At 57.8% G+C, this 14,663-nt stretch overlaps 1 protein-coding gene across 2 annotated transcripts in view; it reads left to right on the top strand.

Moving 5' to 3' along the window:
* The window catches only part of SYNPO (synaptopodin), a 31,786-nt gene that overhangs the window by 6,246 nt on the left and 10,877 nt on the right, over positions 1 to 14,663 (top strand). Inside the window, exon 1 of one of the 2 annotated variants that reach the window (XM_045284821.1) lies at positions 7 to 98. The exons of the other annotated variant lie outside the window; for it this stretch is intronic. The gene's annotated coding sequence lies outside the window, so the exon portion shown is untranslated. Of the gene's footprint in view, positions 1 to 6; positions 99 to 14,663 lie in introns of those variants that run through there. 2 annotated transcript variants of the gene reach the window in all.

The raw sequence follows: 14,663 nt of genomic DNA, 5'->3' as shown, positions 1-14,663 counted from the left end.
GGGGCGCCGGGGGCGAGGCTGGGGCCACCGAGAGGCGCGGCCAGGTGCGCGGAGGCGGCGGCGAGCAGGATCTCGGGGACCACGAGCCGGGACTGGAGGTGCGTGTGGGCGCAGGCCGCCTGGGGTGCGAGCACCCAGCGAGCGAGTCTCGCCCCTTCCCACCTGCACCGCCCGGGTGAAGTGGCACACCTGGGCTCTGCGCCCCTCACGCAGGTGACCTTGGCCAAGTCCCTCCTACTTCGGCCCTCAGTTTCCCCATCTGCGCGGTGGTGGGTGGTGGTGGCTGGCGGTATCTAGAGTTTTCTGATCGCTGGAGAGTGGGAGGACGCCCCTAAGCCTGCCAGCAGCACCCCAAGGCTGGGCGATGTTGAGCTGGAGCCCTCCCGCCACTGACCCGCCAGGAATCCGGAGCCCGGGGCTGCCCACCCACCTCCCCTGGCAGACCGGTGGGTACTAGCCTGCGCCTCCAGCACCACCACCCCCCCACCAGCTCCCGCCTCCAGCCAGCTCTGGCACTGCTGGACCCAGGAACGTAGCCACTGGGGCTCTGCCCGGGATTGACAACATGGGCGCCCGTGGGGCAGCGGGAACAGCGTGTGCTGGGCCCTCATCCCCACTCTCCCCGCAGGCGGGGCCAGCGGGCACTATGGCCACTAGGGAGGAGCACACAGGCCTAAGCCGCAGCTGGGGAAACTGAGGCCCCAGCGAGTGCCTTACGGGGCAAGGGGGTCAGTGTTCTAAGAACACCACAGCCCTGCTAGTGCCTCAGTTTCCAAGGCCAAACTGAAGCCCCAGGGTGGCCAGTGGAATCAAGGGTTTTATGGAGGGTGCTGGCATGACTTCTTGTGAGGACTCTGGGAGGGAGAGTGCTCTGTGGTCCTCACTCCATTATGGGGGTTTACGCACACCACCCCCTTGTGTTCCATGTGTGGGGTTTCCAGAGGGGGACAGGTGCCCCACTGCCCGACACCATCCTGCCCTGAGTGGCATGTGGCACTAGACTCAATCAATTTGCTGTGTGACCTTGGCAAGCCCCTTGCCCTCTCTGAGTGCTGGTCAGAGGACTGGCAGGGTGCCCCCCACAGGGGTGACTGAATTAGGGACCGTAGCACTGTGCTGCTGTGGAGGCAATTGGAGGATTATTTGGGGAGGCACGGGGGTGAGGTAGGGCACTCTCTCAGGCATTAGGGTGCACTGGGACCCCGACTGGAAGTCTTGCTGGTGTCAGCCTGGCTCCCAACCCGTGTGGAGGGGCAGGGCCCCACACTGGCACCGGATGTCCATCTCCCCCCACTACTTACCACATCACTTTACAAGAGAGGTGAAAATACCTTGTCTGCTCAGAGTGGGGTCCCTGCCTCTGTCTCCTTAAGAGATCTAGGGTGGGGTGGGTGGGCCCTCCGGTGGGCCTTCCCGCCCTCCCACCCTCTCCCTGCTCCTCAGTCTGCTCACATGCACAAGGAAGGGAGGGGATGTCATTGTCAGAGTCACTTTAATGGGACCCTCACAGAACCTCCCACAGGCAAACTGTTTGCCGGTGCTAAGCTGGCCACTGGCCCCTGCTTCTCTGACTGGGGTCAACTCCCCACCCCACCCTGTTATCCCGAAGCCCAGCTGTGGTTGGAATCAGCATTGACATGATGAAACCAGGCTTTCTACATCTGCCTGCCCCCTTGCCCTTCTGTGCATCCTTCCCTATGGTATACCAGCCAACCAACCCCCAGACCCGTGGTGTTTGGGTGCCTGGCTTCTGGCTGCTTCCCTAGGTGGTCAGCCAGCATTCTGGCCAATCTGCCCATTACAGAGGCGGGGAGATGGAGGCCAGGCAGGGGGAGAGCTGTGCTCAGGATGGCCCTGTGAGTAGCAGGCTGCAGAGCCCCTTTTCCTTGTTAAGGGCAGGGAGCACAGGTGGCAGTGGGTGTCGGAGGGGAGGGGGAGCAAAGAGGGGTCTTCTCTCCAGCTCCCCCCACACTCAGTCCTGCCCCATTCACAAGGATGACTCCCCAAGCTGACTTCCCAGCTCTGGGAGCTGGGGCTGGGAGAGGGTGAGCACACACCCTCTCACTCTGCTCCTGCCCATGCTGCCCTCTCACAGGGCTGGGCACACCTCTGGCCTTGGGGCCTGGCCTGGGAGGCACCTTTTCCTTCAGGGTGGTTCCCAGGCTTCTAGACATGAGCTCACCAGAGTCATTGATGCCAGAAAGGGAGGGACTGGGGAGGAAGCAGGCAGGGCAGCCCAGATTGGGCACCGAGGCCCCTGGGGAGGTGGGGGAGGCGCTGCCGGTGAGGGCCTGCAGGTTCTAGGCCTGTCATAGTGAGAAGGAAGGGCAAGATAGGCCTGCAGAAAGTTAACCAGGAGCCAGGGGCCAGGGCCAGGGCCAGGCCAAGTGCCCAGGCTGTGATCCCGGGCCGTGGGACCACATCATCACGTCACCACCCACTTGCTACATGACATGGAGGGATCTCCGGATCCCTGGCTGGCAGTGGGGGCTAGGGGCGGGGTCATGCTGAGGTACTGGGGCTCTAGCAGTGGGCCAGACAGACAAGTCCCGGCCCTCGAGGGGTGTGCATTTTCATTGGGGAGGCAAGACAGAAGCAAACGAAAGAGCGAGATGGGTTCAGAGAGATGAAAAATGGCTGAAAAGTGATACGCCCCGCGCTGAGCTGAGATGCCATCAGAGGGCCAGTGCGCGCCAGCGAGGGCCTCTGTAGAGGTGCTGTTGAAACGCAGACCTGACCGTTCCTTGCAGGCATGGTCAGGCTGGCTCCCTAGAGAAGGGCCCAGGAAAACGGGAGGGGTAGGAGGAAGGGTGTTCCACTGTGTGGTCCAGAAAACCAAACCAACCCCAACCCACTGTTCTCAAGTCAATTCGGACTCACGGGTACGACAGTAGTAGAGCAGGACTGCTCCGGGGGCTAGTGTGGGCAGGAACCGTTACGGAATCAGAGCCCCAGGCCTTTTTCTCCAGTGCGCCAAGGCAGGCCCTGAGTGGCCACCTTTAGTTTAGTGGTCGAGGGCAAACCTCTTGGACCACCCAGGGACGTTTAGAGAAGGCTGAATGGCCTCACTTTGGGGTGGGGTGGGGAGTGGCTCTGGATCAGTGGTTCTGACCCCCCAACCATAAAATTATTTTCGTTGCTACTTCATAACTGTGATTTTGCTACCGTTATGAATCGCGTGACCCCTGTGAAAGAGTCGTTCCATCCCCAAAGGGGTCTCGACCCACAGGTTGAGAACCGCTGCTATAGTGACGTGCCTTTGCCTCTGGAGATTAAGAGTGCCTATGGCCCGGGGAGAGGGGTGGCTTGGCCTGCCCTAAGAAAGAGAGAGGTAGAGAAGGCTCAGAGTCGTTTTGTGAACTGCCCCTGGACACTGGGCTTCCATAGCTACCCAGTGTGACCTGAGGAAGCGTCAATGTGGGGACAGGCTCCAGGCCCTGTCATCCAGAGGAGTGACATCCTTACCAGCTGCCTCCTATCTGAACATCCGCCCTCCAAGCCCAAGCGTTGTCAACTTTTCCACATGATAAGGCACTCTAGCCTACTCCCTCTAAGCCTCACCCCAACCTCCTGGGGCTGTGCAGGCGGGGCCAAATCAAGGCTTCTTCCCTCTTACCTGCTTGCCCAGTGAGTGGTCAGTGCAGAGATCCTGCGATTGGGCCTCTGGGCTCCCTTCCTGGCTCCTGGGTAATCTTGAGTATGTTCCATAACCACCTCTGTGGGTCTGTGTTCCTCACCTGTGAGGCAGAAACAACAGGCCCGGCCTCGTGCCATTGTTACGGAAGGAAAAAGTAAGATGAGGATAAGTGCACTACAAAATCATGGCTATTGCGAGGCGCCGACAAGTCCGTAGTTAGTAATAGTATTAGTATGTTTGGTTCCTGCAAATTAGTGAGCCCTCCAGGAGATGGAACTTGCTTCATGGTGCAAATTACCGCCAGATGCCTTGCCAGGAGCAGGTGTTGGTGAGAGGATAGGCACCGGGCAGTGGAACAGGGCCCAGACCAGCTATAAGAGTTCGGGCTTGAGCCCCGAGTTCTGGCTAGCTGGCTGTTGATTTTGTGCAAATTATTTGTTTCCTCTGGGCCCGAGCTGCTTGGAAATGGCCTGGTGATGACCTATAGCCACCAGAATCACGGGCCCAGCAGGAAGGGCTGTCAGCGTGAGGCAACACGCCATGCTGGATGGACTCCGCAGACAGGAGAGTGGGCTGACTGCTGGGGACGGGCCAAGGAGCCAGCTGGCCCCGAGAGTGAGTGTCGAGAGTGGGGCACTGCTGGGCTGCTTGGGAAGTAGCATGCTTGACATTCAAGAAACCACACACCTGATTCTTAGCAGTGCCTCTGCTGGGCATACCAGGGCCTTCCAGGGGCACAGATCAGATTCAGACCATGGCCCTCATTGGGCTGGCACTGTTGGGTCTGACTCAGCGAGGTCTCCAGTGTGATCTGCGGCCCCTGGGCAAAGGCAATGGGGCAGAGGACCCTGATACCTTTGCACCCACTCCTGTAGAACAATGCTCTTGGAGACGTAATTGATCAAAGCCCAGATCCTTGGGAAATCAGTATATTTATTAGTACGTACTATGGGATCTTCGAAGTTCTTGACATGCTAACTCTATAAGGTTAAGTACTGCTGTTATCCCTTAGAAGTGAGGATGGCGAGACTTGATCTCTCATACTTTGGACATATTTTCAAAAGCAACCAGTCACTGGGAGAGGATGTCAAGTTTGGTAGGGTAGAGGGTCATCGCAAAAAAAGAAAGACTCTCGACAAGGTGCATTGACCCAGAGCAGTGGCTCAGACATGAACACAATCGTGAGGCTGGCTGAGCACACAGGGCCAGAACCGGCTCGCTGGCACCGAACCACAGCACTGCTATTAACAGCAGTTTATAGACAAAGAGACTAAGCGAGGTTCCCAAGGCCATACAGTTACAAAGTGGCCAGATTCAAACCCAGGTAGTCATTCCCCGAAGCCCAATTGCGTAACTGCCATATAAGACTGCTCCCCCGCGACCCCCACCGCTTCGTATGGAGTGCCCGAGGCTCAGAGGGGCCAAGACATCTGCCCAAGAACACACAGCATTCTCCTCTTCACCTGCCCCTCAGGTCCTGGGAACCTCCCTATGTCTAGGGTCCGGGGCCCTCTAGCCAGGCCACCGCTGCCTCCCTTCCCTTCTCTGCTCTTGGGAGTAGGTGCCGGTGTTCCTGTGTGAGCAGGTGCCCTGGGCCCCTGGGTTGTCTCAGTCCCTAGCTGAGCTTCTGTGCAGCCCAGCATGTTTGTGTCGTGCTCGGGCACAGGGCGTTGGGGGACTGGACGAGTCCACAGGGCAGGCTCACTGCTCCTCCTCTGGGACCTCACTCCCTGCCCCTGGGCCCTTCCCTGCCTGAGCCTCTTGCTCTGCCTTCTGAGCTGCTGCTGCCTGTGGCTCCATGGGCAGAAGATGGGACACTAGGACCTTCCTACTGATACCCAGGGTGCCCTTTGCCCCAGCCAGGACATGATTCCTCCTATGGAGGCCTTGGGGAGGGCACTAGGGGGAGGGGAAGGTTGCCGATTAAAAAATAGACTGTCACGCGCACGGGAATTAACATGCCACCACCGAGCCTACGCCAACCCCCTTCCCCCCAATGCCCAGCTGCCAAGCCCCACGCCTGGCTCCCACTGGGGGCCCTGCCCACCCCCTGGCTCTGGGCCCAGGGCTGAGTCCTCCTCAGCCACCTCTTTCCCTCCCCCACCCGCCTGGCCTCCTAGCAGATGGTACCTTCCCCGAGTCTGGGTGGGCTGCCGCTCAGCTGAGCTTTAAGGGGTGCCAGGAGGGTTTGCCACTCTCTCTCTCTCTTTCTCTCAGCTGGCTGTGTGGGCTTGCATGCAGCCCCTTCCCTCGCTGGGCCTCGAAGCTAGAACCACAGTATCAGCTCAAGCTCTCTAGAGCTCACAGGACCTTTCTCAGATGTCCTCCCATGTAGACCTCAGAGACAGCGCAGGGCGGTGTGGCCTGGTCCCTGAGACAGTGTGACCTGGCAAAGCTGGGTCATGCTAAGACGGACTTCTGCCTGGGCCATCTTGTAAATTCCAGCCTGGGACAGCTCCTCACTTGGTGGGGAGAGGGGGTGCATGGAACCCCGGGGGGCTTTGCAGCCCCCACGAGAGAGTGTGTATTCATTTCGTCAGCCCCAGCGGTGTCCCAGGCATGGGCCTGAACAGAGTGGGGAAGTGCCTAGCACCAGACAGCCAAGCTCCCTGCCCTGCAGGCCTGCTTATCAGTAGACAGGGTGCTGGCGTGAAAATAAATAATGAAGGAATTACAAATCTGACAAGAATTTGGAGGCCAGGTGGAGGGTGCTGTGTCAGGGAACCTGAGGGCATGGAGGCCTCCGCCCACATCCACAGGACGAGCAGGGGAGGGTTGGGGAGGGGCGGAAGGACAGGAAGGGAGAGGCAGCCCGTGCAGGTGCTTGGCCCCTCAGTCTGCCTGGAAGCCCACCTTCAGGGAAGGCGGGGGGATAAGTGGCACGGTGGAGGTTTCTTCACGCACAGCAGCTCCTAGAAAGAAGAGGGTTCTCAGTGGGGTCTGGAGGCTGGTCTCTCACCCCTCTTCTTCCCCTCAGATCACTGCCCTGTGGGGTGACTGATAACTGAGGGCAGAGGGTACTGGTCGCTCTTCCTCTCCCTGTGACCAGGGGTGCCTTGCTGAGGGCTGTGAGGCCCAGGGCAGGCCATGTTCTGGGGCAGAGGGCTGCAGCCCCTCAAGGGGAGCTTCTGCCCAGGTGAATGCAAGCTTTCTTATTCCTTGTGGCAGTCTGCAGTGGCGGGCCCCTCTTTGGGGCCCTGAACCTGAGCGACTCCCCGGCTGGCTCCAGGCACCTCACTCAGCCCCAGAGGTGCCCCAATCACCCCCCGCATCCCCGGCCAGAGTCCTGGCTTGATGAGCAGAGGCCTGTGTTCTGAGCCCAGGGCAGCTGTGTGCTCCGGAGTATCGGTCTTCTTTCCAAGCCTCAGTTTCCCCCACGGGAAATAGCTAAGTTTTTCTGTGCTCTAAGTATGCCCCACGGGCCACCACCCAGACACTTGTCAGAATGCAGATTCTCATAGCGCACCCAGACCTCCTGACATCAGAATCCGCATTTTAACCACATGCCTAAGTCACCCCACCCTCCCCGAGCACGTTGACATCTGAGACACCCTTCTCTCTAGTTTCGCACTTGGAATGTTAAACATCACTGACAGCTATAAATTCTTCCCCCTGGACAAAGTTCTACCTAGGCAACCCGTACGAGAGGGCCCGCCCCTCGGTGAGGATGGGCGTGCATGCGTACTAGGCAGAGAGGGCTGTGGGCTTCATCAGGAGGGACATCCCGGTGGAGAGGGAAAGACACTGAAGCCGTGCCATTCTTTAGGGGGGTCCTGCTACCCCACTTTGAACTCTGACCTCCAGGCGCTGGCTCCTTTGTCTTACTGGCTGGGAAGGGCAGGCATGCAGGAAGGAAGGTGACGGCATCCACAGCTCAGTGACATCTTGCCCTGCTCGGTCCACGTTGGCGTCCTGCCCTCTTCTGTGTGGAGGCGCAAGAAGAGTCACCGCGCTATTTTGAACGGGCCCGGCTGGCGAGAGAACACCCTCCCGCATTATTGATGGCTCTGAGTCAAGGGGGTTGTATTCACGGCTCCCAGAACCCAGCCCGGCGCCCAGGGCCCTCGTCACTGCCACGGCCCAGGTGCCCACTGCCTTCAGACAGGAGGACAGCTTTCTGGGACCCGCAGCCCCTCCCACTATCCCCAACCTCCTGCCCAGTGCCCTGTCCCCCGGGCTGTGGGGCAGCTCCTGAAATACAGCAGAAAGCTCGGATAAACGACAGTTACTCTGAGGATAGCCCTTGAATTTTCTTTCTTTCATCCAACAAGTATTTACTGAGCACATCTTATGTGCACTTGGATGGAGGAAACAAGTCCTGCCTTTGAGGAGCTCACCCTCCAGCCGGGCCCCCTGTGGTCACAGTCACCCCCACCCTCCCAGGAGCCCTGGGTGGTGCACACAGTTCAGCAATCAGCTGCTGACTGAAAGGTGGGAACTTTGAGGGCACCCCGAGGTGCCTCGGCAGAAAGACCTGGCAGTCTGATTCCCAAATACCAGCCGTTGAACACCCTATGGGGCCCAGGTCACCTCTGACACACAGGGGTCACTGTGAGTCAGGCCACTCGAAGGCAGCACATTGGCTTCCCAAGGCTTGCACTACTAGTGAGCTCAGCTGGGATTTGCACTGGGATCGGGAGGACGGGATGATGATTGTGGATCCCGCCATAGCTTGGGACCCGTACCGCCCAGGAGAGGGACTTGAGTGTGGGACGCAGGCAGCTGGCTGAAGTGAGCTTGGGGCGTGGGACACACCATCAAGCTGAGGGGAAGGGCAGCTCTCCTAGGCTGCTTTAAGGGGATGAGGCCCCAGGGTGGCATAGCTCAGGGGCTGTGCAGGTGGCAGCCCAGGCCAAGGCGGCGCTGAGCCTGCGCAGAGCCCCGCTTTGCTGCTGGCCCACTGTGAGGGCCGGGCTAGAAGCCCCCCTCTCTCCATTTCCTCATCTGTAACCCTCCCTGCTGGCCTACCTCCCTCGTTGATAAGACCCCGAGGAAGCGAAGGTGCTAGGAAAACTATGAACGTGGGGTGTGTGTTCAAGGGGTGGTGACACGTTACAGATACAAATGCATTTATTATTAAAACGGCTTTTCGTATTGAGGTGCCCTGGTGTCACAGCGGATTAAGCACCGTGGGGGAAAGAGGAGGCTGACCACTTGCTCCCGTAACATTTCACAGCCTCGGGAAGCCTAGCTCGTGTCAGTATGAGCCGGAAAGGACGCAATGGCCGTTGGGTGCTGCGCCTGTAAAGATTGACAGTCTTGGAAACTGTGGAGCAGTCCTGCAGGGTCAGAAGCAACTCAATGGCCGCGGGTTGGGTGGAGTTTTCGGTTTATTCGTATTCTCTGCCAGGCGGCATTCCAGGCATTTTCCCAGGTGTTCGCTCACTCACGGACACGTTTATAAAACCTAGGTCGGTACAGCCCAGTGGGCCGCAAGCCTGCTGGGCGTGGCAACCCCTCAGGGAGCATGTTGAAGTTGTATGTTCTGTGACCTCACAGGCCACAGTCCTGGATCTTGGATGGCCTCCCCACAGGATTCCGAGGGAGCGGCAGGTGTCTGATCTGCCCCAGAGAAGGGAAGCGTCACACCTGAAGCCTCACAGAGAGGTGGAGACTAGAACCCCGGCCCCTGCTCCCCATGGGTCTTTTCCCCTGTTCCTCAGCCACCCCCTGGATACCCGAAGAGGGTGATGCCCATGCAATGCGTGATGCTGCTGGCAGCAGCTGCTAAATCTGTGTCCTCTACCAGGCATTTTACTTGGCCTACCTCATAAAATTAGGAGCCATGGTGGCGAATTGCGGTAAGCATCAGGCTGCTGACCACAAGGTCACCGGTTCAACACTAGCTGCCCCATGGGAGAAAGATGACAGTCTGCTCCCATAAAGATTTACAGCCCAGAAACCCTCAGGGGCAGCTGGACTCCGTCCTGTTGGGCCACTGAGCCCGGCTTGACCGGATGCAGTGGGGTTGGGCCTGGGTTTTCTCCCAGATCATTGCAGAAAGGGCACAAAAGGGGCATTCTCCACAGTAATTTGATCCCCGGAGACATTTGAGCATCACGCGACAGATGTTCAAGCCCTCCTGGACCAGGGAAGGCAGGAGTGCGGTGCAGACCCCGGAGCAGTGAATCTAAGCCCATGCCCTCAATGCATGCCCTGTTCTGCAGGAGCATATTCCCTCCATGCAGGGTTGTCAGGTCACTAGGTTACCTGAGGCAGAGCCAGCTGACAGACAGGAGGGAGACACGTGTGCATAAGGTGCATGTACCTGGTGCATCCCCACCTATGCCAGTCAGCCACACAAGTGCCCTGCCTTCATGTGCCACCGTGCGCTGATGGCTCACATGCATGTGTTGACCCTCTGTGGGTGTCCTCATGTCCAAGTGTACACAGAGAGTGCACGCCTGTCTGTGCTCACTCCTCTGAAGCACAGGCTCAAAGGAGCACCTCTGTGGGTGGGCCCACGGGGAGGCTGGGGCCTTTAGAAGTCACTGAGTGTGTGTGAGGGAGGGGGGTGTACAAGGGCGCTTCAAGGAGCCCATGGAAAAAGAGGATGATGAGATAATGGGACAATGGGGTCTGTCCACGCACTTGTTGAAGCCTCCTGGTATGTGTGTGTACATTGAAAGTGAGTCGGAACGCAGTGGGTCCCAGAGGGCGGAGGGAACGAGGCCACCAGAGAACACCCTTTCGTCATCGAGCCATACCTTTCCACACACGCTCACCATCCTCAGTCCTGCCCGCAGGGAGCCCGCCTCCCACCCTTCCAGACTCCTGTGCCCCCCAGACTCACTCCATCAGCCTCTTCAGTTCTCCCACAGATAACACCTCACCGTGGGCCCACGCCGACCTTGACATTTCCATTACCGTGTGTCTCAGCCTATCTCGTACCACCCGTTCCTGCTTGATTTTTCTCAACAGCCTGTGCCACCTGACTTGCCTGCATCTTCACTCTTAGACTTGATCCCTTGCTCCCCTATTCGGATGCAGGCAGGGCTTTCCATCTGTGGCTGTGAACACGCTGGCAATTAGTGGTGTGCAAGCCACTGCCTATGAAATGAATGAATCCAGGGACCGCCTATACTGATTTCTTATCTTTACATTCTATGACTTTTATTACTGAAACATCTGCTCTAGCCTCTCCCTTAGAAGTGAGGTTTGGTGTGTTTATTACATCATCTCCAATAAACCTCAATGCATGTCATTATTAAGATGTCAGGGGTTGAGGTGCCACCGGAAGCCAGCGGCCACCAGCATCTGGGAATCACGGTGCAGCGCAGTCTCCCTGTAATAGATGGGGAACTGAGGCCCATAGAAGGCCACCGTTTAGTCCAATGCCATGCCCAAGTTGTGCCGGGCAAACAGGGGAGCCGGCCTCCTGCCCTCAGAGCTGCTTTCCTCCTGTCTCTTGGGGGGAGAGTACCCAGGGGAGAGCAGATGATTCACCCTGTCCTGGGGCAGGCGACTTCCTGCAGGACTGGAGCCAGCCAGGCCTGGTAACTGGCCGGTGGGCATGGTCAACGGCAGTGGCAGCAGCTCTAGTCTGGCCGCCGGCACACCCAGGGCCACAGTGTCCTCTTGGCTGCTCAGCTGGGGATCAAGCTGGGGGTGAACCGCGTGGTGGCTGCCAGTACAGGCTGTGTCATGCCCTCCCCGCCACCCCCACCCCCCCCCTAGCCAGGCATCTTTGGTATGTGGTGGGGCTGCTGTCAACCCTGGGCCTGGGTCCCTCCAATGGCAGGCTGGCAGGAAGGGCTGAGCTGTGCAGTCAGTGCAGTCGGAGTTGAGAGGTTGGTGGCTTGCTTGAGGTCTAGTGAGGGGTGGTCTTCAGTGCCCTGGTGCGGGGATCACAGAACCAGTACAGGGAGTGGCTTTCCCAGACAGCAATGCACTTTCTCCTCGTGGAGGAGGCTTGGGGGCGGGGGAGCGACCCCTCAGGGAGGCGCTCCACCCTGCTGCCATTGACTCAGTTTCTCCAAGTTCTTCTCTGTGGCAGGCGCCTTCTCCTTGGCCCCTTCTGGCTCCTCTGCGCCTAATTTGCTCTTTCTATATCTTAAAAGGGGGCCAGTGGAAGGCACACCTTTTACTGATAAGGCCGCATTAACACCACACAAAACACCTTCTCAAATGGCTTTAGATCCACAGGTACAGGGGTTAGCCTCCAACAATATTTAGGGGAGACACAATTTAATCCATAACACCCAAACCCACGCATCTCAAACCCCAAAGCTGAGCTGCTTTCTGCTAAAGCGTGTGGTACTGGTGTCCCCTGTGCAGCCAGCATGCTGGGAGCAGGGGAGTGGCCTGTGCCTGGCTGCAGGCAGGAGAGGGGGCTATTGGGAGACCAGACCCAGAGACCCTTGGTGAAGGGTGGGAAAGGAGCGAGACAGCAGAGACCCAGCCAGGCAGACATTCGCAGCAGTGGGTTTGTGCCCAAGGGTGAAGGGTAAAGAATGCCCATCTGGCGTGCACAGTGGTGGACACTTCCCAGCTCCCATCTGCGTCTCCTTTGCTCTACAGCTGCTTTGTGACTCAGATGTTATCCTGCCCTTTGCCCTGACCGAGGAAGTGGAACCACAGAGAGGTGCCATGGTTTACAAAAGTAGCCCAGGCGTTAGCTGGGAGGGGGACCATCTGCACCCCTGGGTGGGACTGATCAAGGAAAGCTGCCAGATAGGGGAGCGGGTGTGCTGGCTGCACAGGTGTATGTGTGTGGGGATCCATTGTCTTTTCATTCCGTTTTGCCGTGAATGTTTTGAAGCCTCTTTGAATAAGGAATCGAGGGGCCTAGTGGTGTCGTGGGATATGCACTGGGCTGCTAACCAAGAGGTCGGCAGTTCGAAACCACCCGCAGCTCCTCCAGAGAAAGATGAGGGAGGCTTTCTTCTCCTGTCAAGAGTTAGCGTTTGAAACCCCCCAGGGGCATTCCACCCTGCCCTGTAATGGAGGTCGCTCTGAGTCAGCGCAGACTGGATGGCAGGGAGTCGAGTTTGGAACGAGAAATGCAGAGGCGTTTCAAACTGTGGTTCGATGAACCCGAAAGAATTGCAAACCTTTGTAGCCTCAGTTTCCTCTTTTGTAGAATGGGGATGATACCGGGATTCCTTAGCTCCCTAAAACCCCACAGGCACAGAATGGCAGCATGTCACAGAATGCCTGGCCCCAAGAAGGTACCGGGGGCAGAGTGCACCCGCCTGACTGCTCTTCCCTCTGGGGGGATGCCATGATAGACACCTTCTCTGATTCTTCTCTGGCAGACCTGAGGTTGGCTCAGCACAGCCTGGGGGCTCCTGGAGGGCTGGTGATGACGCCCCAGGGGAGAGAGAGCAACCTGAGAAGCTCCTCCCAGGACAGTCCTGTCTGTGCTCTGGCATGCTTGGGCGCCATTACCATTCCTACTGCGGTTTCCCTCAGGAAGGGCAGGAAGGAATGTGGGGAATTTACCACAGGGCGCTGGCCTTCGCCTCTGGCTGCCCCACAGCCTCCTCTATTAGATGGAAGCGGGGAGACAGCTCATAGGGAGGAGGAGGCGGAGGGTCCCAGCCAGACAGTGGCCACTGGGCGATTATGTAACTACCCAGAGGCCCAGGGCAGCCACCCCGATCTCTGGCCTCGAAGTTGGCACAGCTCCCTTGGAACTGTGCCAGGATCACCCCCTTCACCCTCAGCCTCCGGGGTGGGGGTGCGGGGGAGAGCCCAGAAGGGTGTGTTTCTGCCCCAGGGTCCTTCCTGTCCAGCAGCTTCACTGAGGCTGGGGTCACTCAGCAAGGTAGCTCATGACATCAGCACCCCCACGGACCTCTGCCCCTGCAGGACCATCCAGAAGCCTCTGTCATGTTTATTGTCGATTCTAATCATGACTGTCCGTGATCATGTAGTTATACACTGCTTGAGTGTAATATTTCTCAGACATGTAAGTACTCACCACACACCAGCGCGCTGGGTGAGCGAGAAGGGCGGTGAAAGAGGAAGGCCCCGGCTCAGAAACAGGAATGACTGTGAGGACGGCATCCCCTCTGTCGTGCACAGGGGCGCGCAGCGCGGTCACAGCGGATGGACGGCACCTCAGGACAATGACATTATTTGGTGAAGACTGAATTACAACGTTGCTAGTTACAACATCGTTATTAACGAGGGGGAAGCATTCCACTTTTTCTGCCTTTAATTAGTCCATTCTCAAGAAGGTTATTCCTATACATTTGCACAGGCTAATGACCACAGAATTCAAGCTAAAACTCCAGAAAGTTTAGCAAGATGAGCACCGGGGGAAGCCCCGGCCTGTGCTTGTAGCGCATGCAGATGAAGCCGCATGCTTTGAAGTGTAAACGGGTCATAAGGACAGCTCTGATGAGGGCATTGAAGGGGCACAAAGTAAAGCAGCAGAGAGTGGAAGTCTTGTCAGTGTAGACAGCCAGATAGATAGATACCTGTCAGCTAGGCTTGTGAAAAATCTTTTTGTTGTTAAAACTAACTGCAAGGATATTGTGATTTAAAGAACAGTAAATTTCTGCTGAAACACTGCACAAAACCTCTAAAGCCGCTTAGGTGGCCCCTGTCTGATGGTGTCACCTGATGGCAACCAGACCCTCTCACACACCTAGTGACTTCACTGTTTCCCCCACCTCACCCCCACCCTTCCCCACCAGCCGGCCTTGATTTGAGGTACGGCCAACAGTGGGGGAGGGGAGGGGCACTACCTGGAGTTTCCAGCCTCGGAAGAGCCATCCAGACTTGGAATTCCTCCATCTCCATCCTTGAAGACCTGAGGCCATGCTGCTAGCTCCATCCTAATGCCTCTCTCTCTGATTCTCTGTTCTCTGAACACCTGTTTTCAAGTTTCAGCTCCCTCTTCGACCACAGACTTGTCACTGCCCCCTCCCTCCCACACCCCCAGGCCCCCTTCTCCAGGAAGGACAATCCAGATCTCAGGTCTCTGGGGAGATTTCCTGGAGCCACAGGGTGAAGGCAGGAGACTTGCTTTGCAATAGTTTATTCAGTCAACACTTCCTTTGGGGGATGGTCCCTG

The sequence above is a fragment of the Echinops telfairi genome, unplaced genomic scaffold (assembly GCF_000313985.2).
Source record: "Echinops telfairi isolate 266 unplaced genomic scaffold, ASM31398v2 ScPeMD7_7469;HRSCAF=8507_0, whole genome shotgun sequence".
NCBI lineage: Eukaryota > Metazoa > Chordata > Mammalia > Afrosoricida > Tenrecidae > Echinops > Echinops telfairi.
Note: the sequence above shows the minus strand (reverse complement) of the source record. Positions and strands in the feature narration are given on the sequence as shown.